The sequence below is a fragment of the Dasypus novemcinctus genome, chromosome 23, assembly GCF_030445035.2.
Source record: "Dasypus novemcinctus isolate mDasNov1 chromosome 23, mDasNov1.1.hap2, whole genome shotgun sequence".
NCBI classification, from domain to species: domain Eukaryota; kingdom Metazoa; phylum Chordata; class Mammalia; order Cingulata; family Dasypodidae; genus Dasypus; species Dasypus novemcinctus.
Genome location: NC_080695.1, coordinates 27723215 through 27749204, shown reverse-complemented (window position 1 = coordinate 27749204; position 25990 = coordinate 27723215). Strand labels below are relative to the sequence as shown.

The following is a 25990-nucleotide window of genomic DNA, read 5'->3' as shown; positions in this document are numbered from 1 at the left end:
TCAGTTCACACAGAAATGAGGCAGTGGAGGATGGGAAAACCCAGCAAATGTGAGGTGTTCCCTGTAGCACCTATTGTATACTTGAATTAAAATAAAATAAGTGGAAAATGAGGGACAAGAGGGAAAGAGAAAACCAAAAAAAAAAAAAACTAATTATAATAAAGAAAAAAAGAAAGACAAGAAGAAAGGAAGAAAGAAAAAGAGGATGGGCAAACGGTGGGGAACAGATAGGGGGAAGAGAGATACAGGTATACACGTGTCACAATTGCAACACTATCTAAAACAACAACCAAAAAACCCCTAAATAACTGTATAAAAAAAAGGACTTTGGGGGACACGCTAGGAGAAAAGACTAGGGGATAATGCAATATTAGCAATCAGGGCGTCAAAAAGAGTAAAAAATAAGATAAAGTGAAAATAAAAACAAAACAATATGAACCAATAAAGATAAAACGCAAATGTTAAGGTCCAGGGCACTCAAGGACCCCAGGTAGACCCCAGGGCATGATGGATTCAGGGGTGGAAAGTCTGAGACACTGAAGACTCAAGAGGTGTGAGTCTGGGGTGTGGACCGCCAGAGTCCAGGGGACCCAGACCTGGCAACCTCAAATCTGGTCCACAGGAAGCTTAGGAGCCCCGCAGTGCAACACAGCCCTCAGGGATCCCCGTAGCTGGGTGCCAGCCCCGTGGGGGAAGCCAGGTCCGCAAACTCTATATTAAATGTCTGATCCCTGCAATTCACCTACTCCTCAGGGTTTCAGCCTTTGGACAGCTTGCTCCCTGTGCTCCCACGCAACGGCCACTTGAGGGCGCCTCTACTCCACGGCCAGTTCAATGACCCAGATCCCAAGCCCCGCCGGGTGGGGTGGGCTTCAGCTGGAAACGCCGAAAACAGACTCCAAGCCCCGAAATCCCAAACTTCGCAAAATATTCCCCAATCGGCTTCCAGGCATGTCCCCCTCCCTCACTGCACCCTACAACAGTCTCCCAATTGTGTCCCCTTATTGCCAAAAATCCAATTCCGTTGCAGATTGGCAGCCAGACCTGTGGGGATGGGGCTCCAGGCGGAAGCGCTACCCCCCCTGTCCGGCGACCAAAACGTCCCCCGCTTCACAACAAAACACCGTCTGTCTCCCCAAATCGATCTGCAAAGGAGTCTTGTCCCATCAACCCCTCACCAGCCAGCCCAGTATCCGCGAATTCCTCAGCACCGCAAAGCCTCCAGAAAAAGGAAAAAAAAAAAAAAAAAACCCTGGCCGCGGCGGCTCCCGGAGCTGCAGCAGCGCCTGATACCGCGGCTCTGCCCACCCAAGGAGGGAACTTCCCGCGCCCAGCTGGGACCTCCGTTTATATATTATAGACGTATCCTCTCTGTTACCTTCCCACCAAATTGACGTCCAGACACCTTCCAACCGGCAAAAATCCCCAAAACAGCGCGGTCCCAAAGAGCCTTCAACGCTGCCCAGCCGCCCCCTGCAGAGACATTACCAGGCAAGCTCACTCAGCCACCATCTTGCCCCCTCTTCCTCCCAAGTATATTTTTCAAAATGACTTTTAGGAGTCATTGAAATAAAAAATTTTACAAGTGCTCTAAAAATAATAAAATTACAGACCATAATTTTTAAAGGCCATGTTAAAAAACATGTTAAATTACTAAGTTTTGAAGAACAGCAAGTAGTTAAAAATGCCCTAATACTTGAAATTAAAGCTCTCAGATTTATAGGACACCTCCATATGAGTAAATATTACATTAAATTGGCAGTACTTGCCTCCTTTTAAGTTCTTTAAATGCAGTTTTTTTTTTCTTTACTCACTGCATAAACCGCTGTTTCAACTCTTCTTCCTCTCTCTGGCATTGATCATAGAACTCTTAACTTTTGGCCTCATAGATCTCTTGAAAACTAAACAGGGATTTTTATACTCTCATATTAATGTGTTAATATAGATAAACATGTACAAATATGTATATTTTCAATGTTATTTCCCACATAAGAACATTTAGCAATATACTCTCATATGTAGCCATGCAATATATGGAAATTTTGTATCAGGACATGTAAAAAGCAAGTTGCTCTATTTAATATGCATTGATACTAAAGTCTGTAGGAGTACATATAAAGAATGATAGAATTTTGAAACACATATAATCAATGATTTTTTTGTTCCTATTCCCTTTCTATTATGTTACACACTTGCACATCTTTTGATAATAAAATTTGGGGAAACCTCTAATTTATGAGGCTATTCTCAAATAAATTTTAAATAAAGCCAGGCATCTTTCCAAATGTCATTTAAAAGAGCCAGTTCAATTTTGGTTGTCTTCAAGGAACCATAACTGATACATCTGTATTGTCGTGCACTGCCATACTTTGGCAGCATAAATCCTTTACCTCTTCAATGTGGCTAGCCACATCTGCTCTCAGACTTTTTCGCTTACCTTTCATGATATTGTATCACTGCTTTTCATCTTTCCTCCTTCCAGCCCTTTTCCATATTCTTTGCCAATTTGGTGCAATTTTGCCAATCTCCTTTTCTTTTTTTTTTTTTAAATTTTATTTATTTATTTATTTCTCTCCCCTCCCCCCACCCCAGTTGTTTGTTCTCTGTGTCTATTTGCTGCGTCTTCTTTGTCCGCTTCTGTTGTTGTCAGCAGCACGGGAATCTGTGTTTCTTTTTGTTGTGTCATCTTGTTGTGTCAGCTCTCTGTGTGAGCGGCACCATTCCTGGGCAGGCTGCACTTCGCACTGGGCGGCTCTCCTTATGGGGCGCACTCCTTGCGTGTGGGGCTCCCCTACGCGGGGGACACCCCTGCATGGCAGGGCACTCCTTGCACGCATCAGCACTGCGCATGGGCCAGCTGCACATGGGACAAGGAGGCCCGGGGTTTGAACCTCGGACTCCCCATGTGGTAGGCAGACGCCCTAACCACTGGGCTAATTCCAATGCCCTAATCTCCTTTTCGAGTTTCTATTTTATATTTATATTTCACATAAAATATATTTATATGGAATTTTATATTTCATAGAAAGTAGAGCAAAATAATGTAGTTTTCTCTCAGACATATGTTTCAACATATACTGAAATAAACGAGAACTTGTATTAGGTTGTTCCTAAAAACTATCTCCATCTAAGTCATTAGATGATTGAAAATGTAAAAGCCAGGATGCAAGAAATACAATTATTCTCCTTTCTAAATGATCCTTCTCATGGCTGTGGGGGGAATTCTAAATTACACATTTATTTGTCTTTGCAAGTTTCCCCACTCACCTGACTGGCTGTTTGTCTGGACCCACATCTGTGAAGCCCATTGTGTGGAGTTCGTAGCACCTGTAACGTTCATAGTGTCGAGTGTGGATCTGTTCTTTCATGTCTCCCATATTTGTGCAAAGGAGAATATCCTGGAGTTTAACAAAGTCATGGTGATTTTCATTTTCCACTAGTGAGAAGACTAATGAAGTCATAACACTCTTTATCAATCCCTGGCACTCAGTAATGAAAGCATGCATGAGAAACACATTTGAAATGACAAATAGCTAATAATTTAATTTATTAATAATTAATCAGTTAATAATTTTTAAAGTACAATTTTGGTTGCATTCTATATACCAATTATAAGTACAGTTCATTTATGGACCAGGACATTTTCTTTGAATTTATTATCTAGTGCATAAATGGGAAATAGAAAAAATAGTAAGTTATATTAGGATAGGTTGTTTTCACTTATAATTATCTTAGTATCTTACAAAATACCCTCAAGATATATTACAGAGACCTGAATATGTAATATAATTTCACTAAAGTGAATTTTGTTAATGCAAAGACCTTAACAAGTGTGCATGTTTTAATTATCAAATTCTATTTATACAACCCGTATTTATGAGATTGCATTAGTCAATATTCAAAATTAATGAATAAATTCACGTGACTTTCTCTCCTGTTTGTTGTGTAAAAAAGACTAAGTACAATAAATTATTATATTGTATATGATATTGTGAGTAAATTATATATATATAGTTCATAAAAAGATGTCATTTTTAAATATGACTCAAATTTAAAATTTCTAATGAGTTCATTTTTTTCATTTTCTTTTCCTTTTTTTTAAAGATACATAGATCACAAAAAATGTTACATTAAAAATGTAAGAGGTTCTCATATACCCCACCCCACTCTCCCCCACTCCTCCCACAGCAACAACCTCTTTCAATGCAATGAATTGTGGCATATTCACTGCATTTGGTGAATACATTTTGGAACACTGCATGGATTATAGTTTTTATTGTAGTTTCCAGTCTCCTCCACTCCATTCAGTTGGTTATGGCACAATATGTAATGTCCAGAATCTGTCCCTGCAATATAATTTAGGACAATTCCAAGTCCCAAAAATGCCCCACATCACATCTTTTCTTCCCTCTCCATGCCCTCAGCAACTACCATGGCCACTATCTCAACATCAGTGATACAATCTCTTCATTGCTAGAGTAACAGTACTTCTATAGTAGAATACCAGTAAGTCCACTCTAAATCATATTTTATTCCTCCATCCTGTGGATCCTGGGATGGTGATGTTGACAGGTTAGCTCAGGGGAAGAATTCCTGCTTTTCACAAAAGTTAATTTTTAAAACCAAAGAATCTGGAATCCAGTATGGGCAAAGATAATTCATTGTCCATTAATTAGCATTAAGGCATATGAACCAGACAGTAAATTATTAATACTTCCTTTTATAACATTCCAACTCATCATAAAATGATATAAATGTCAAGGGTCTAATTTACCTTTAGCTAAAGGTAAATTACACTTCTTTGGTCTAGAAATGGTTGAGCATTCTTTTTTCTAGAGACCAGTTAAAAATGCTTTATAAACTTCCTTGTTGCTCAAATGTAGCCTCTCTCTAAGGCAAACTCAGCATATAAATGCACTATCTCCCCCCTCCCCGCCCCAATTTCCAGCCTGGGACATGACTCCTGGGGATGAGCCTTCCTAGCACTGAGCGATTATTACCAGGGGCCAACTGCCAATGCATTTGGAAAAGACCTTGATCAAAAGGAGGAAATATTAAATGCAAATGAGCTTTAATGGCTAAGAGATTTCAAAGTGGGTTGGGAGGTCATTCCAGAGGCTGTGCTTATGCATATCTCAGTAGGATCTCATTCATGTTCACAGTAAACAGTGCCTCAAACACTGGAGCTTCTGAAGGCCCTAGAGACATCTAAACATTATAGACAGGGCAGATAATCTCAGGAATTCAGCACTCTGTCAGCGGGTCTTACTTTGGAATATATGTTCCCAAAGTAAAGGGTTAGACTCATTTATAATTCCCCTACACATGGCTATTCTGCCTCTTTTATTTGAACCTATAATTAGCACTATACTCATTAAATACATGTTCTAGAGACTTAAATCTTTGGTTTGTTCATATGCCTTTTGAGCCCTGAATCTCAGCAGAATTGAAACACCTACTCTGCAGTTGATTGGACTTGCCCAGGACTACTAACAAAAGGATGATGATGGAAAACACCCACCCCAAAATACAGAAAGTATCCACAATTGCAAGGAAGACAGTTCCATCCATTTGGCCCTTGGGCTCTAACCCCCTCTCAATCAGAATCAGAGTGGGCATCACCACCCTAAAATCCTCAAGAATGAGGAATGAACAAACATAAGAGGGCAATGCAACTATGGACGGATGTAGACTTATTATTATACTAAAAATGGAAGAACTTGTAACATTCATATTAAGGCAGTAACAACCAGAGGTTCTGAGGAGAGGGAGAGGGAAGCATAGGTGTGAAATGGGGCACTTTTGGTACTGTGGAATTGTCCTGCATGACATTGCAATGACAGATAAAGGCCATTATACATTTTGTCCTAACCTGTAAAATTGTGCTGTGGAAAGTTTAAACTATATTGTAAACTATAAGCCATGGTTAGTAGCAATGCTTCAATGTTTTCATCAATTGTAACAAGTGTATTACAATAATATGACTTTGTTAATGAGGGAAGTGAGAGGGGGGAGAGGGTGGGGTATGTGGGAACCCCTTACATTTTCATGTAACATTTTTGTAATCTAAAACTTCCTTAAAAATAAAAATTAAAAGAATGCTTTATAAATTATGTAGCAATTAGTTTATTCAGCATGGTTAAACACCAGTATTTATGCTCCAATTTGGCTGAAAGTTCCTTTTGTTCAAAATCTTTCCCAATCATCTGGATGTCATGGTTTACGCACACAAAGAGAGAAAATATGCCCATGGCACGTTGGGCTTAAAGAGGCCGTCCTACCCAGCCTCTGTGCATTGTAGCTTAAAGCAGCATCCAGAAAACCCTGATGAAAATGAATCATGGTCAAATAAATATTAGCACATTTGAAAACCAATTTGTGCTCCTAGTAGTAATTTAATTTGCAGTTTAGCAAGAGTTACTAAAATTAACTTAAGCTAAAGTCCTTTTCTGAGACTGTGAGGTGACAAGCACGGTATATTATTATAATTGTTTCTGAGCCTGCTCACATTCATCACACAGTACCTTGTAAGACTCCCCAGGGGTACTGGCAGCCTCTGAACATGCTTTTTCCTACTTTTACTTCATCCATACTCCCGACCACCGCAAAGGGTAAAAGTCTCTGGAAAGAAACAATGACATCAATGCATTCTTTAGCACCAATAGAGCTTACTATGTTATTCTTATTACTGTTATGGAAATAGGAAATAGGAATATCATACGAAATGTACTCAAAAAGACATCTGCTCTGCCTCACAGATGACTAGGCAGCGATTATGAGCTAACTGATTTCTACACTCATTAATATCAGGCCATACACACACATGAAAATTACCTGCTGAACAGAGCTTAAAGCAAGGCATCCTGCTATGGGGAATATAAAGAGGAGAAATTTTTAGTAGATATATCATTACTCTTCTGTTATCTTTCTCCTCAAAAACAAAGGTAATGTTTAAGGAATATGAAACAAACAAACAAAAAGAAATAAAAAAAAAAGTATGGGAGCCCCACGTACACCCCACCCGCTCCTGCAGCATCCACAACCTCTTTCACCGCTGTGGCACGGTCGTTATTTGCTGAATGCATTTTGGAGCGCTGCTGCACCACATGGATTGTGGTTTGCACTCTCCTCGGGTACTTTCGGTGGGTTGTGGTGGCATGTATTGGTGTCCCGCGTCTGTCCCTGCGGTATCCTTTGGGGGACCTCTGGGTCCCGGGGGTGCCCCCACGTCGCGTCTCCTCTTCCCTTTCCTGCCCGCGGTGGCTGCCGTGGCCACTCTCTCAGGATCCATGCTGCGGTTTCTTCCGTTACTGGTCACGGTGGTTCCATGGCGGAGTACCAGTAAGGGGAGCCACATTTTATTCCTATTTTTTCCTTATGTCCTACTAAGTCTGGTTTCTGAAACTATCTCTAGATATTATAATACAAATGTTTGGATCAGTCTTCTTTTATTCAACAAATATTTAATGATCCTGTAGTATGTATATGCGCTATAATAGACTAGGATTAGAAAGACAAACAAGGAAAGTCCCTGCCTGATTTTTCTCCAAGCACACGTATGGAGTATAGCAGAGTGGTTTTGGAATCAGACAGGCTTGAGGTTGGGTTCCAGCTGTGTGACCCTGTGCAAAGTATTTAACCAATTTGTGCCTCATTTCCCTAACTCATAAAGTGAAGAAAGTAAGAGTACCTAACTCATTTAATACATATTTGCTGAACACCTGCTATAAAGAGAAAGGAATGATGTGTACTCTAGAATCGAGTGAAAACTGTACCATATAACTCCCAGTGAATTCTAAATGCAATTTAGAGCATTAAGAGTCAGGTGGAGTCTGGAGAATGAGGAGCAACCCAAGCTGGATGTGGGAAGATGATGAGCAAAGCAGGGAGGCAGACCTTAGGTAAGCAGAAGGCTTTGAATAGGATACAGAAGCAGAAATAGGCAAGATCTGCCATGGTCTGCCTGAAGTTAAACAGGTTCATCTACCTGAATAGGAGGGTTGATATAAAGGAAATGTCTAAGGTTAAAATTAGTAAACATTGCATTAAATATTTATATTTAGTAATTAACAGCAAAATATAAAAAGAATTATATACGATGTCCAAGTGGGGTTTGTTCCAGGAATGCAAGGTTGCTTTAGTACCAAAAGTTCATTAATGTAATATATTATATAAAAAGAATAAGAAGAAACAAACAAAATCACATAACCATCTCTATCAATGCAGAAAAAGCATTTGACAAAATCTGAAATGCTTTCATGATAAAAAACACTCAACAAACTAGGAATAGAACGGAACTTCCTCAACCTGATTAAAGACATGTACAGAAAAAATCTACAGCTAATATCAGAGTTAATGGTGAAAAGACAGAATGCTTTTCCTCCTAAAATTAAAAACAATAACAAGTATATTCACTTTCAGTATTTCTGTTTAACATTGCACTTGCTGTTCTAGCCAGGGCAAGTAGGTGAGGGAAAGAAAAGAAGTCAAATTAACTCCATTCACAGATGACATGGTGTTTTACATAGGAAACTCTAAGGAATTCATGAAAAATTATTAGCACTAATGAATGAATTCAGCATGGTTGCAGGATACAAGATCAATACACACAGACACACACACAGTTGTATTTCTATACATTTACAACGAACAATCCAAAAGTAATATTAAGAAAGCAATTCTACTTACAATAGCATAAAAATAATAAAATACTTAGAAATCAATTTGACAGAAGTGCAAAATCGATATTCTGAAAACTACGTAAAATTGTCAAAAGGAATTTTCAGAGATCTTAATAATTGGGAAACATTCCCTCTCCATGAATCAGAGACTTAATATGTTTTAAGATGGCAATACTCCCCAAACTAATCTACACATTCAACAGAATCCCTATTAGACTGTCAACAGACTTCTTTGTAGAAACTGACAAGCTGATTCTAAAATTCATATGGAATTGCAAAAGATCCAGGATGGCTGAAACAATCTTGAAAAAGAAGGAAAAGGTGAAGGACTTGTACTTTCTGATTTCAAAACCAACTACAAAGCAACTGTAATCAGACTGGTATGGTATAGGTACAAAGACAGACATCCATATCATTGGACTAGAATTGAGAATCTAGAACAATAGATCAAAACCATTCAATGGTGGAAAGAATAGTCTTTTGAACAAATGGTGCTCAGACAACTGGAGAGCCCCATGCAAAAGAATGATATTGGATCTTTAGCACACATGATATACAAAAATTAACTCAAAATATACCAAAAACCTAAACATAAGAACTAAAATGATAAAACTTAGAAGAAAATCAGAATGAATTTTCATGATTTTGGATATGAAAATGGATTCTTAGGTATGACATCAAAACACAACAACAAATCAGATAAATTGGACTTTATAAAAATGTAAAACTTTTGTGTTTCAAAGGATGCTGTATTAATCTGCCAAAGGGGAGCTGATGCAAAATACCAGAAATTGTTAGGTTTTCAAAAGGGTATTTATTTGGATTAGGGGCTTACAGATACCAGGCCATAAAGCATAAGTTACTTCATTCACCACAGTCTATTTTCACATGTTGGAGCAAGATGGCTGCCAATGACTGTGAGGGTTCAGTTGTCCTGGGTTCCTTCCTTCCAGGGTCTTGTTTATCTCTAGGATCAAGGTTCCTTTCTTCCCAGGGCTTGCATCTTCCTGGACTTCCTTGTCTTTCTTCCTGAGGCTGGCTTGTCTTTCCTCTGTGAGCTTATTTCCTGGGGCTCCAGTTTAAGGCTTCAGCATCAAATTCCAACATCAAAACTCCGGCATCAAAGACCATTCCAACTCTGTCCTTTGCCATGTCTTTTATCATGAGTCCCCACACATCGAGGGGTGGAGACCCAACACCCTAATGATGTGGCCCAATCAAACCCTAATCATAACTTAATCATGCCCAGGTACAGACCAGATTACAAACATAATCCAATATCTGTTTTTGTAATTCATACCCATATCAAACTGTTACAGACATGATTAAGAAAGTGAAAAAGACAATCTACAGAATGAGAGAAAAGATTTTCAAAACATACCTGATATATATGAGATATATATGTATATATCACATAGTATATAAATAACTCTTACAACTCAGAAATAAAAAGCCAAAAATTCAATGAAAAAGACATAGGGAAAGGATCTCAATAGATCCTTCTCCAAGAAAGATATAAAAATAGCAAATTGACACATGGAAACATGCTCAAAATCATTATTTTGTTATGAAAATGCAAATCCCAACCAAAATGAGATATCATTTTATGCACACTAGGATGGCTAGAATCAAAATGTCACATAATGACAAGTGTTGACAAGGATATGAAGAAATCAGAACTCTCATAATGATGCAGGTGTTTTGTAAAACTGTCTCAGGTCCTCAAACAATTAAACCCAGAGTTACCATATGACTCAGATATGCCACTTGTAGGCATATACCCAAGAGAAATGAAAACATGTCCACAAAAAACATGCACATGAATGTTTATCACAGCATTATTCATAACAGTCAAAAGAGAGAAACAACTGAAATGTCTATGAACTGATGATTGCATCAGCAATATTTGGCATATCCATACATGGAATATTATTTGGCCAGTAAAGAATGAAGTATTTTTACATGTGACCATATGAATAAACCTTGAAAATACAGTAAGTGAAAGAAATCTGTCACAAAAAATATGCATTACATGTGGTTGTTTGAAGCTGTATGTATCTCACAAAAATGTGTGAAACTTCATCCATTCCCATGAGTATGAACCTTCAAACGCAGAGTGAAATTCAGACAGAAAGAGAGAAAAAAATGGAAGTAAGAAGCTGAGAGTCAACAGAACCCAGAAGAGAATTCAGAAGCCAGGAGAGGCCGCCATGTGTCGTGCAATGTGACAGAGGAGGCAAGGACCCAGGCTGGCTGGCAGCCAGCCCCAGAATGCTGGTCTTCAGGAAGAAAGCATCACCTTGATGACAACTTGATTGGGACTTTCTGGGCCTCAAATCTGTGAGCCATTAAATTCCCATTGTTTATGTCTTCTCTTTGAAAGGAATTTACTTTAGCAGCCTAGAAAACTAATACCTAATATGATTTCATTCATCTTAAATGTAAAGAACAGGAAAATCTATAGAGAGACAGATTAGTCATTGCCTAGGACTGATGGGAGTGCAGAGGGCTAGAAAGGTGGAATAGCTAAAAGCTATGGGGTTTCTTTTTGAGATGATGAAAATGTAAAATTAATTGTGATGATGGTTGCTCATATATGAGAATATACTAAAAACCATTGAACTGTACACTTTAAATGGATTCATTTGGTGAATGAACTCTATCTGAAAAAAGCCATTAAAAAGGAATTGATTCTCAGTGAAATTTTTGTCAATATTAGGAAAATAAAACGTTTCCCATTCTAGACTTTGAAAAAAAATTACCTTGTTTTTGGTGACACTATGTTACTAATATTGTTATTTATAAACTATATTTTCATTTCCACATGTAAAATATAACTAATATTCAACAGTTAGAACCTTACATTCATTGATGCATTCGTTTGAACAGTAGTTTCACCACCTATTGAGAACTGGTGTATTTCGATGACATTGCTGCCCAATTCTCTCATTATCTTACTCTGAAACATCTATAAATCATTTTTAAATATTATATCTGATTTTGCAATCATTGGTATAATGTTGACCTATTAAGAAGGAAGTCAAACAAAATCTCATTTTAGAGAGAATTTGTTGTCCATCCTTTAGGTTTTACAGTCAAAGCCTTATCATCTCTGACAATTAATTTTATAATTAGATAATCACTGGCTGCCATTCTTAGAAATACCTCCCTTCAAAATTGCTTTCCAAAATATCAATGCTTTTTTTGTATGTCAAAAACCACAGATTTATTAGAACTTCTTATGCATATGCATTTTAGATTCTGTAAGAAGTACAAAGGAGAGTTATATACCACAAAATATAATACAATAATGCCGGCATTTATAATTACTCAGATGGTTACCTTTACCAGAGGCCTTTATTTCTTATGCAATTTCTAATTACTGTCTAATTTCCTTTCCTTTCAGTCAGAAAAACTCCCTTTAGGATTGCTTGTGTGGCATGACTCATGGTGATGAACTCCCTCAGCTTTTGTTTATCTGGGAATGTCTTAATATCTACCTCAAGTTTGAAAACCAGTCTCTCTGAACATAAAATTCCTGTTAGGCAATTGTTTCCTTTCAGCACTTTAAATATTTCATCCCTCTGCCTTCAGTCCTCCATGCTTTTTGGTGAGAAACTGGCCCTTGATCTTATTAGGACTCCCTTGTACATAACTCAGTTTTCTCTAGGACTTTACAGGACTCTTGTTCTTAACATTCAACAGTTTGACTATCGTGTGTCTGGATCTATTTCCTACTTTATCCTGTTTGGGGTGTATTGAACTTCTTGAATTTGTATAATCATATTGTTCACAAAATGTATGAAGTTTTCTGCCATTATTTCTTTGAATATTCTTTCTGCCCTTTTCTCTCTTTCTTCTCCTTGTGGGATCCCCATAATGCATATATTGGCGTGTCTGACGGTATCCCAAAGGTCTCTTAGGCTCTGTTCTGTTTTTTCAATTCTTTCATCTTTCTGTTTCTCACTCTCGATCATTTCAACTGTCTTGTCTTTGATATCACTCACTGTTTTTGAGATCTCTTCTTCCAGCTCTGATCTCCTCTTAAAACCCTCCAGGGAAATTTTCATTTCAGTTATTATGATCTTCAACTCCAGTAGTTCTGATTGGTTCCTTTGAAAATCTTTTATCTCTTTACTGATATTCTCATATTGTTCATTGTTTTCTAGATATCCTTTAGTTATTTTTTATACTATCTCTTTGAACATACTTAGAATCATTTAAAAAAAATCTTTGCCTACTATGTCCAACATCTTGTCCTCTTCATTGATGGTTTTGTTTTTTTGTCTCATTCCTTCAGATAGGCCTTAATTTCCCGTTTCTTTTTCTTGTAATCTTTTGTAACACATTATTAACTCTGGGCTATAGTATCTGAGCTGTCTGAGCCTTTAATTTGTCTCCAATTCTTGATAAGGACATATTTCCTTGAGTGCCTGGAGTAAGACCAGGTAAATCTGGACAGTGGTTCTTATTTTCTCTGCCTCTGGGTACAGCTTCTCCACCAGTTCCAAAGAGTACCAGATGGTTTTGCTTTACCTCAAAAATGATTTTCTTACTTTATATCTGTGCTTCGGACTATGTTCCATAGCAATAAAAACTGCTACAAGTGGGGATAGTGAGAATCCAAAGGGCGGCTAAAATTTCGAGCAGATTCAACGAGTCTTTTGATACTCAGTTGAGTTATATCTAACAAGCTTGTTCAATCTACAGCCGTGGGGTCTTTTGCAGCCATGGCAGCACCACAGCCTTTGACTATGGCTCCACAGTTCCCTCCAACAGCTGGCTCCCCCTAGTCTGTGGCAGAAACCATGCTGTCCCCATCAGCGCTCTTTGAAAATTTTTTATCAGAATTTAGGTTTGGAGATGTCAGTTTTTTTCTTCTTCTTCTCAAGCTCTCTTACACTTGCAACATATCATAAGTAAATAAAATGTCAGCAGTAGGGTGAGGTATTCTAACTCATTAACAATTTCATTTCTTATTAAACTGTGTGCCAGAAAGTCAAAATGAGAGCTCTTTTCTCAAAACTGTAGAACAATGAAATTTGTCCTTCTACCTGTCATTCATGCATGTCCCCTTGTTCCAATAAATCCATCTTAGTCAATGCCCCATTTTCATAAACCTAGGTGTACTTGTAAGTGGATTTGCTTTTTTTCACAGAGACTCCCTAAAAGAAAAAAAGTACTGGTTGGGGGCAAAATACACCAAATGTAAGATAAGGAATATAATTGGTAGTAATATTTTGATGATGCTCTTGTATAGTTTGTAACAAATGTTTCATACCAGTGCAAAGAGTTGGTGGAGGGGTGATGTATGAGACCCCTGTGTGATGTTAGGTATGTTTATTTTGTAAGTTCACAATTTTTACTATACACTTTTTGTTTATGTGTGTTCATGTATGAATGATATACTTCAATTGAAAAAAAAGCCAAAAAAATTAAAAGGTGAAAAAAATATATATAGTCTGTTTCTTGGTACCATACTTTAAAGGCTGAATTTGTGTGTTTTTGTGGGTATCTATTTTTTTTGCATGCGTGTGCACAGCACCTTTTAAAGAAATATGTAGATAATTCCTTTTTACACATGAACATATTATATATTTGAGGTTGAAATTTATTCATACCTTTTTTACTAGTTCTACAGTCTGATCACTCGTGTCCTCATGCATCTACATCTTAAAAATTAAACTTTGTAGAGAATAACAGTCTGCAAATTCCAAAATATATTTTATTTCTGTTGAAAGGCAATATCTTACCAATCATAGGATACTCTGTCAAGTTCTGTAATATATAAAGAATATCAATAAATCAGTTTTGGATAGATTGATTTTATTTTAGGTTTCTGAAAGTACATTTAAAAGTCCATGGGCAAGTCCAGGGCCTCAATATTATAAATATAGATGTTCATAATTTTGTTTGATGGTAATAGATAATTTAAGAGCTTTCACAACCAGAGCACAAAACTGCTACGGTAAATTCAAGCCTAAGTTAAGTGTCTTTGGTTGTATTGGTGAGAAAGGTGGGAAAAGATACCTTCAGTAATTGTAAATCATTAACACAAAAGAGAAAGGTAATTTCTGTGACAGTAATGCCTCAGAAGTTCAGATTTGAGGAACAAAAGGCAGCTAATGCAAGAACTGATCAATCTGGAGGAGAAGGCAGGAGAAACACTCTGCGAGGCAGACTCTTGCTCTCACCTCTTAGTAATGATCTTGTGATGGGGATTTCCGATTTCTTAATGGCTTAAATGCCCCAAAAATTTAAAATAAAACTCTGCATCCTTGACTATTGAATGTAAACCAATTAAGAAATAAACCCAAGAAGTAGCCCCTCTGTGGGATTATTCCAGCATCATTTGAAGTTTGTAATTCTTTGAAAAAAATTGTTTTGGAATAAAATTACAATTAGGTTTGTGCTTTAAATTGTTCAAACATCTAGCCTATTAATAGCAGTCCCTTGTAGAAACTCCATGCTTCTTGTTCAAAAGAACGGTCATTTACATGGTATTTTGGATTTGCCTACCTCTTCATCAACATGTTCAAATAGTGAGGCTGAATTTTTAACATTTTATGTACTTGCTTAATCACAGATCTGTCTGTCCATCCATCCGCCCATCCACCCACCCATCACCCATCAACCTGCCTCTGCTCCTTCCCTCCTTCCCTCCCTCTCTCTCTCCCTCACTTTCCCTCTTATTTTTGGTGCAGTTCAAACTAAATTTAGACATCAGTACACTTCCCCCTAATACTATGACAATCCTTAAATAGAGCTCAATACTGTTTACAGATTGCCTGTTCTTTTTAAATACAATTATAATGAGAACACAAGACTTTTAAATCAAGACTTGAAAAATGTTTGAAATAATTCAATTCAGTACATGATATTTTTGAGGGGTTGGAAAAATTTACTAGATGTGGAGAGTTCATGATGAACTGCCAGGTCATCATATATCACACATTGCTTCCCTTTTGTGACCCTGCAGTAGTTATGATGATTCACTTGTTCCCTCTCATGGCGATTTCACTTTGTTAATGAGCATAATGTCATCTATCCATTTCCTCTTGATGAGCCATTTACAAGAATGAAACACACATACCTCAAGTGCACATGTACTAGTGTTTGCCAAATACACATGCCAGTGGAATGCAAAACTCTTTGAAGTCATAGCACACTATCATCATCTCAGAAGGTGCCACTATGCCCCTTCCCAGATAATCTTAGCTTCACTGCAGGTAAATTTTGCCTGTTAAAAATTTTATATAAAAGGAACAATGTCATATGTATTTTATGTCTTGCTTCTTCTGCTTAGAATGGTGTTTTTGAGATTAAGTCATCAAGGTGTATGGTTCACTAAATGATTCCTATCCATTGCTAAGTCATATTCTCTTGAATGAATATCTTCATCTAAAGACCTGTTTTCAAAGAAACAGTTGGAATTAAGGTATCTAGCTTTAACGACAATAGAGTTAAATCCAGAGCAATTTATGTAGAGCAGTTATCAAGAGTAGTCTGAACTGACTCCACGGAAATCTTTGTCTTCATTCACATAAGAGTGTAATAGAATCAAAATCAAGAATCTTGGGGAAATTGCACGTTATTAGTATTCTCTTAATATCAGCATATTGGTTCTATTTACTGCCTTAAAAGTTGATTACTTCTAAATCAAGTCATCACTCCATTGTTTTTAAAATTGGTTTTATGCATGGTAAAAATCAACTTACCCACAAAAACATCTTTCAGGCAGATCTCACTACAGTGTTAGACACAGGATCAGGTAGGGCCCATAGTAAACTAGAAGCAATTTCCTACTAAACGACTCCCAAATTTGCCATATATAACAACACTGAGACGATACAAAAAAATCCTGAAGCTGACAACTTCAAGTTTTTCTTGAGTAGCTCCTTCCATTGGACAGTTTTAAAGGGCATGGTTATTCCTTAGAGTTCGGTTTAAACTACCTATTGATGATTCATCATATTTGCTATATTCCATATTTCTTTAAGACGTCTCACTAGTTCAACTATTATAATTTCAGCTACTTGATATTCTGCCTTACATTTTCCTATCTGGACCTGAATTTTATGGATTTTCTGTCAACACTGCTCACTCATTAGGGATTATTTCAATTGCTATTTTATTCTGGAAAGTTATTCTACCTGTAAGCACAGTAAATTAACTTGTAGGCAAGTTGCGAGTTATAAAAAAGCGGCACTTTTATAGTCATGGTTCTTTTATTTTCTTTTAGATTAATAATGTACATACAAATTAATGCTTAAAATTGAAGCCCACCTTGTAAAATAATTGTCTTAGGAAAGAACCCAAGGAATAAGAGAACTGTATAATCTCAATGAGAAAACGTCAATGTTCAAATTCTTTATATCAAAAAGTAAATATTATGTATCAGTCACTTTCATACAGTTTTAGAATTGTGAATTCTTACAACCATCCTGAAAACCAGTTTCATAATATGTATCTGAGACCCTAAAAAGTTCCTATCTTTATATTCACTACAAGTCCACTTATAGAAATCTAGCTTAAAGAACTAGTCAGACATGCATTCTAAGACTTTGACCATGGATATTTAATGGGATAGTCTTTGTTAGACTGCAAACATGGCAACAACCTTAATGTAGGGGACTTGTGTATCACATGTATCTATTCTTTTTTTCTCTTTTTAAAAATCGTTACATTAAAAAAATATAAGAGGTCCCCATATACCCCCCACCTCACCTATTCTTGTAGTCACCTAAAAGGATCTGTTTTTGACCAATGGGAAAAATAAGAAATCACTTCACAAAGCAAACATTCATAGTATTTATTAAAAAAAAAACACAGCAGGATAATACCTGAACGTGATACTAGGACCCAGTTAGTTGATATTCATAAGTCACCCTTAAGGACTGAAATGACTTCAGACTCCAGGTAAAAGTGGTGTCTTCTGATCATGTTCCTTCTCATTCTCTCATCTTTCTTGCACATTCAACCAAATGAGGGGACTTTGGACTTGTGTAAAATTTAGGTACTTTTGAACATGTTAATAATGGAAGAGAGAGTAAGACCTTAATACATTTGACCTAAAGCCTGAGATTTAAAACATCATTTGGGAGGAAGCAGATTTGGAACCCCATGCGCAAGGAGTGCACCCCGTAAGGAAAGCCTCCCAGTGCAAAAGAAAGTTCAGCCTGCCCAGGAATGGTGCCGCACACACGGAGAGCTGACACAACAAGATCATGCAACAAAAAGGAACACAGATTCCCGTGCCGTTGACAACAACAGAAGCGGACAAAGAAGAACACCCAGTGACTAGACACAGACAACAGACAACTGGGGTGGGGAGGGGGGAGAAATTAATTAAATAAATAAATCTTTAAAGAAAAGAAGAAAACATCATTTGGAACTAATTATTTTGCATAAAATGAGCTTTGCAAGTGACTGCAACTTAGCAGTTAAAAATGCCCAAAAGCACGTGGAGCTGCCCTGGATGGTGCTTCAGAGGTAATCACCGGACATTGTAAATCCTCACAGGGCCCACTGGATGGAATGGAGGAGAGTATGGGCCAAGATGTGAACCATTGTCTATGAGGTGCAGAGGTGCCCAAAGATGTACTTACCAAGTCCAATGGATGTGTCATGATGATGGGAACGAGTGTTGTTGGGAGGGGGAGAGGGGGGGTGGGGGGATGGGGTTGAATGGGACCTCACATATATATTTTTAATGTAATATTATTACAAAGTCAATAAAAAAAAAATGCCCAGAAGCTTTGGATATAAATCTTTCTAAAGTTGAAGACACTTTCCCTATTTTATTTATTGAAATGGACCTAACATAGTAAATGAATTTTCCTCCTTGTATATTGATTGGAAAATTCCTTGGAAATCAGAAGGTAAAGTTCAGAATACAAATGTGAATGGATAGGGAGAAGGGAAAAGTGTTTCCTATTTCCCTCTCTGTTTCTCTCCTTTCAAACATCCAACCTCAGTTCTTATTTACACAGGTATCTGCTGTCTTTTTCCTGAGCCTTCTCCTCTAGCTCAGCTCTTGGCTGTTGAAGCCCTTGTCCTTGCTCTCAGCTGCCTGCCCATGTCTCCTCCTGCTCTCCCTTGTCTTCTGCTTAGAATGACATGGGGGGAAAGGAAGCTCATTGCCTTCTGAGTGAGGCTGTGACATGAGAGATATATACATCACTTTCCCATTGCCTCTGGATGCATTTTCCAAAAGCAGTATTATCATAAATGGTAGTTAGATATAGAAAAATATTCCAATATCTCAGCAAGTTTTTTGGGCTGGCCTCAGCATCTGATTGCCATTTACAATATTTGAATGAGAAAATATGTTCCAGATGACCCTTTGCAAGGGTTAAGTTTGGTCCAGGCTGAATTTTATTGAGTCATAATTCAATTATCTCTTCAGGGGCTGACTGGAGGTTTGGAAGCACTTTTATCCTTTCTGGAAGATGTTGGCCAACATTTCTTTTGTTGTTTGTGCATTTTCTTATGCAGTGTCCAATTCATTTAATGTTTGGATGACCCCTGATTTCAGTGGTCTGGGAAAACCATTAGACCTGGGTTGTTGGAATTGTTTGCTAATTCAAAGTTACCCAATTGAGTAAGATTTCTTCAATACTTTCTGGTTAGGGAAAAAGGTATATCTTAGACCAAAGATTTTGCATATATATATATTTTTTAATTTATTGAAATATACCACTCATACATAAACATACATAAACAATAAGTGTATTATAGTTGTGAACTTACAAAACAAACATATGTAACATCAAACGAACATATATAACATCTTACCCTACCACCAATAACTTGCATTGTTTTTAAAACTTTTTAACTAATGATTGAAGAGCATTGTCAAAATATTACTACTAAACAAAGTAGTTTTCCTCTAACCAATCAATTGTTATTATCTTTATATCATTTATATATGAACATACATAAACAATTAAGTGTATAATAAAAGTTACAAAGCAACTTACAAAGTGAACTTACAAAGCAAACGTGCATAACATCATACAGGGGTCCCGTACATCAACCCTCCACCAACACCTTGCATTGTCATGAGATGTTAGTTATAAACTATGAAAGAACACTGTCAAAATCTTACTACTAATCATCGTCCTTATCTTACATTTGGTGTGTTTTCCCCCCAACCCATCCTATTATTATTTTTTAAATATATTTTTAAAGACAGAAGTTGTAAACTTATAAAACAATCATGCAAATATTCAGAATTCCCAAACAACACCCCTCCATCAACACTCCATAATGAGGTGTGTCATTTGCTATAGATAAAATAACATCATCTAATTGTTACCATGTCCATAGCATACATTTGGCTCACATTTTCTATACTGACTCAGTATCAACACAGTACACTTTTTTCATAGATGCAAGAGTATTATAATGTTACTACTAACCACAGTCCTTAGGTCACTCCACCTGTATTTTTCCCATGCTTCTCCACATTGCCAACACCCTGCAGTGGTGATATACATTTGTTCTGGCTAACAAAGGACATTCTTGCATCTGTACCATCAGTCACAATTGTCACCCACCTCTTGGTTTACTGTGCTATCCAGTTCCTAGATTATTCTCAAGCATTCTATCAACTGGTATTTACATAACTAGACTACCATTTTCAGTCACATCCCCATTTATAAGCTAACTGTTACATACTGGGTGTTGCCATCCACACTATACATTTCCACAATTTTACAGTAAAGCTATTTAACACTTCTATGCCCATTAAACATCACTAGTCCACTCAGTCCTTCTCTTATCTCCTTTAAGAATCCACCACCTACTACCGGGTCTTGAAGATATTTTCCAATAATTTCTTCTGGAAGTTTTATGGTTTTTGCTTTTATTTTTAGTTTTTTGATCCATTTTGAGATAACTTTTGGATAAGGTGTGAGATAGAGGTCCTCTTTCCTTCTTTCAGCTATGGATGTCCAATTTTTTCAGCACCATTTGTTGAATGGGTTGTTCTGCCCATTTGTGAGTTTGACAGGCTAGTCAAAAATCACTTGACCATACCTGTGAGGGTCTGTTTCTGAACCATAAATTAGGTTCCATTGGTCTATTGTGTCTGTCTTTAGGCTAGTACCATGTTGTTTTTTACCACTATAGATAGTTATTATGATTTAGAGTCTGGAGATGAGGATTCACTTTTCCTTTTTTATGATGTTTCTGGCTATTCAGGACTCCTTACCCTTCCAAATAAATGTAATGATCATGTTTTCAATTTTTTCTTTAATGCTGGTGGAATTTTTATCAGGATTGCATTAAATCTGTGTTATATCAATTTGAGTAGAATTGACATCTTAATGATATTTAGTCTTCCAGTCCATGAGCATGGAATGTTCTTCCAGTTATTTAGGGCTTTTTTGACTTGTTTTTACATTGAGTTTCAGTTTTCTGAATTCAAGTGCTTTACAACATTGGTTAAGTTTATTCCTGACGATTTGAGTTTTATCTGCCATATTTTCTTTTCACCACTCTTTTGACACTTTTAGTTATTTTAATCGATATAATCTTCGTTTCTAGACTCTCTTCCAGAACTCTTTCCTGTCTTTTATTTTCAGGCTCTAGCACACCCTTTAGTATTTCCTGAAAATCTGGTCTCTTGCTTAGAAATTCTCTCAGTTTCCGTTTATCTGTGAATATTCTAATTTCACTCTCATTTTTGAAAAATAGTCTTGCCGAATATAAGATTCTTGGTTAGAAGTTTTTCTCTTGTAGTATCTTAAATATATCTTTGTCTCCATGGTTTCTGGAGAGAAATCAGCACTTAATCTTATTGGATACCCCATATATGTTATGCATTGCTTTTCTGTTGCTGCTCTCAGACTTCTCTCTTTGTCTTTGGCCTTTGATATTCTGATGGGCATGTGTCTTAGAGTTGGTCTATTTGGATTTTTTCAGATGGGAGTATGTTGTGCTTCTTGGACAAGGATATCTATGTCCTTCAATAAGGTTGGGAAATTTTCTAACATTATTTCTAACATAATAACAATATTCCTTCTGCCCCTTTTCCCTTCTCTTTTCCTTCTGGGACACCCACGACACATATGTTTGCATGCCTTTTGCTGTCATTTAGTTCCCTGAGACCTTGTTCATTTTTTCCATTCTTTTCTTCATCTCTTCTTTTGTATGTTCACTTTGAGGACATTTCTTCAAACTCACCAATCCTTTCTTTGCCTCCTCAAATCTGCTATTATATGATTCCAATGTTTTTTAAATTTCATTGACTGTACCTTTCATTCCCATAAGATCGGCTATTTTTCTATGCATACTTTTAAATTCTTCTTTGAGCTCATCCACTGTCTTCTTAATATCCTTAACCTCTTTAGCCATCTCACTGAATTTATTTAGAAGATCTGTTGAACATCGATAATTAGTTGTCTCAACTCTTTTATGTCATCTGGAGGCTGATCTTGTTCCTTTAACTGGGCCATAGCTTCCTGTTTCTTGGTGTGGACTGTAACTTTTTGTTGGTGTCTTTGCATCTGGTTTACTAGAGTATTTATTCTGGGTGCAGTTTTTCTCTTTAGTTTAAGGCTTCCTATCATTTCTCCCTTGCTGGTTATGCAGTAGGAGCCAAACATGTAGCTAGTGTTGTAAGCTGTGGAGGCTCAAGCTGCCCTCATTGCACCAGGGACCAGTGAAGCTTCTTCCAACTTTCTCCTTTACCAGGGGTAGAGACATTGTCACAGCTATGTGAAATAATCCATGTGCAGGCCTAGACTGTAGTTGCCCAGAGAGACTGAGGAAGCTTCACATCTCTTTCTCCTGTGCCTGGGGCAGGGATGGAGCTGCAGGTGTAGGCAGCAATCTATGCAGTGCAGGTTCAAGATGACTGCAGTTGCCCTGGCGGACTTCTGATTTTCAGCCTTTGCCAGCCAAAGTTACCTGCAGTTACCTATCTAGGTTGGTGCAGGGCTCCTCAGTCTCCTCCCCACCAGAGGAGGGGCTGAAGCCTAGGCGAGGTCTGTAGGCTGATCTGTGTGAAAGAAACCGGTTCCTGCTGACACTGAGAGTTTCAGGCAGCCTGGCTTCCCCTCAGGCTGGGGGCAGAGTCAGATTGGTGGCTACTGGCCTCTTTCTGATTTGGGCTGGTTCACACCTCCCTGTTTCCAGGGTTATCTCTTAGCCAGACAAGCCTTCCATTCAGTAGTGGAAATCGGCAGCCAACCGTCTCCTCCTCCCCTGTTTCTGGGAGATGGAGCTTCCAATTCCTGTCACAGAACAGCTCCTGGGGCTGCTAGTGCAGCCAGAGCAGGACAATCACTGGCCTCCGTGGCTTGGTGGGTAATTTCCCAGAGAGGCTGGCGCAGGTCCTCACAGCTTCCTCCCTGCTGGAGGTGGCACGGAGGCCTAGGCTAGACCATAATATGATCTGGATGGGAAGAAGCTGTTCCCCACCAGCACTGGGATCCTCAGTCTGCCCCACTTCCCTCTTGCCAGACTTGGAGTTAAGATGGCAGCTCCCAGCCTCTTTCTGACTTAGACAGGCTCAAGCTTTAGCTGTTCTCAGGATTTTACTGTAACCCACTGAATGTCCTCATCAATAGTTGAAACTTCTTTCCCTGTTTTGGGAAGTGGAGCTTTCAATTCCAGCCATGAAACAGCTCCCGAGGCGGCATGTGACTCCAGTGGAGGATGGGCACCGCCCTCTGTGGCGTGGAACCTCTAATTATGAATCGTCTCTGCACCTGGGCAGTCTCCTCATTCCACTCCTTCAAGGATGTTGCAGGATGCTCTTCTGGGCTCCTGGAGCCCTGAAACAGGTGCTCCAGCTAGCTCCAGAGAGCTCTGGGTGTTTGCTAACTGCCCTGTAGCAGGAGCTGACTCTAGGAGCTCCTTATTCCATTGCCATCTTGCTGGTTGTCTTTTACACTTATTTTGCCACAGCTTTTTAAAACGATTTGTGGCTCTGGATCTCATTATGGCAATTGGAGTTTAGAAGTAAATGATTTATGGCAACTGAAGCTTTAAGTATTTTTATTTTAAATTGACCCACTTTTCCATTATGAGAGATAAGTAGATTTGTGCTTGTGTAAGGGATAAGTAAACAGAACCTTAGTGCCTTAGTGCACCAGTCTAAACTTACAAGTAAATGTAATGATTAAATGTTACTGATCTCAACATGGTTTGTCTTAGGATGTTAACATCACAACACTTTCAGGACTTAGTGAACTGCATGATGTAAGTCAAACTGTGCATGTTACATCAGAATCTAAGATACATGAAAATGTCAAACATCAGGACTTGGTAAGAGTTTTGCTGCTGTTAATCGTAATTTGGCTTTTGAGCCTTTTTGTACACCAGGTCTTTTGAGCCCTACATTTTTCCATTCTGTGGACAGCAGTAAGATTTGGGAATCTGGAAAGCTGAACCTTCTTTTGACTCTAGAACTCTCACTACTTGGACCACAATGGCTTTAGTGTCATTTTATATTTAATATATATAAAGTGTCATTTTATATTTAATATATATATAATTTATACCCCATCCAGTACTTAGGGGGTATTTTTTCCCACAATTCCTTGGGTAATTTTCACATCATTCAGCACTTCTCTTCTAGAAATGCATAAGAACAAGAAAACTGCAGGAGAGATGGTTGTTCAGATTTCTCCCCAAATTGAACAGTCTTATCCCTCTTAATGAAGAAGAGAGAATTTTTAAAGTGAATTATCAATCTTTTGCATCACCACATAAATAATTGTATTAGTGCTATTTTACTTGCTAATATTTCCTTCTTCTTTGCTTTCCCTTTGACATTCATCCATCAAGCACTCTATCTCATAAACAGAAAAATGTGGATGCCATGAAATTTTATGCCTTCAAATAGATCCTTCATTCTTTATTTCTTTATGTGCTTGTTAGACTAGGTCCAAACTGGATCAATTGCTGTTAGCTGAAATATAGGGGATAGGTTTGAAATATGAGTTGATGTTTCTTCTTTTTAGCATATGCCCCAGTGTTTCTTTTAAATTCTAACACATTTTTCTTCCTATCTTATATGCAAATGTCAGAATAAAAAAATCTAGAGAAAAGTTAAAAGACATAATTTTGTCAAATGTCTCAGAATTTGCAGGGGCAAACCTGCCTATACTTACGGCAGAATTTTCAAATGCCTGGAATGTCAACATACTAGCAGAAGCTAGAAGAGACATGAACAGATTCTTCCCTATAGATTTTGAAAGAAGGCTGGCCTGCTCACATCTTGATTTTGGATTTTCAGACTCCAGAACTGTGAGAAAATAAATTTCTGTTGTTTTAATCTACCACTTTGTAGAACTTTGCAAAAGAAGCCCGAGCAAAATAAGGCAATTTTTTGGTACCAGGAAGTGGGGTCCTGCTGTAACAAATACCTACATGTGGAAGTGACTTAGGAATTGGGTAATGGGTAAAAGCTGGAAGAACTTTGAGATGCTTGATAAAAAATGGCTGTATTGCCATGAAGAGACTGTTGGTAGAAATACGGATATGAAAGGTGATTATGTTGGGGGCTCAGAAAGAAATAAAGGGACCTGTAGACAAAGATTATATTGTCTTAGAGAATATGTAGATCATCATGAACAGAATTCTGCTAGAAAGAGGAATATTAAGGTTGTTAAGGCGGCGGACTTGGCCCAGTGGTTAGGGCGTCCGTCTACCACATGGGAGGTCCGCGGTTCAAACCCTGGGCCTCCTTGACCCGTGTGCAGCTGGCCCATGAGCAGTGCTGATGTGCGCAAGGAGTGCCGTGCCATGCAGGGGTGTCGCCTGCGTAGGGGAACCTCACACACAAGGATTGCGCCCCATAAGGAGAGCCGCCCAGCGCGAAATAAAGTGCAGCCTGCCCAGGAATGGCACCGCACACACGGAGAGCTGACACAACAAGATGATGCAATGAAAAGAAACACAGATTCCTATGCCGCTGACGACAACAGAAGCGGACAAAGAAGGCATAGCAATTAGACACAGAGAACAGACAACCGGGATGCGGGGGGAAGGGGAGAGAAATAAATAAAATAATAAAATCTAAAAATAAAAAAAAGGTTGTTAATTGTGAGAACTAAAGGAAATGCTCAATGTGTTATTGAAAATTGAAGGAAAGGTGATCTATGCCGTAAAGTGGCAGAGACCTGGAAGAACTGTGTTCTGATGTTGGATGGAAGGCAGAATTTGTAAGTGATAAGCATAGATGTTTACTTAAGGATATTTCCAAATAAAGTGTGGAAGGTGCAGCCTGGTTTCTCCTTGCTACTTGTGATAAAATGTGACAGGAAAGAGATACATTGATGAATGAACTGCTA

The 25990-nt window shown here is 38.0% G+C and overlaps 1 pseudogene; it reads right to left on the bottom strand.

The window, feature by feature from the left end:
• LOC101443434 (septin-14-like) overlaps window positions 1–11631 on the bottom strand; it is a 112642-nt pseudogene extending 101011 nt beyond the window's left edge.
• Between the last annotated feature and the right edge of the window lie 14359 nt (window positions 11632–25990).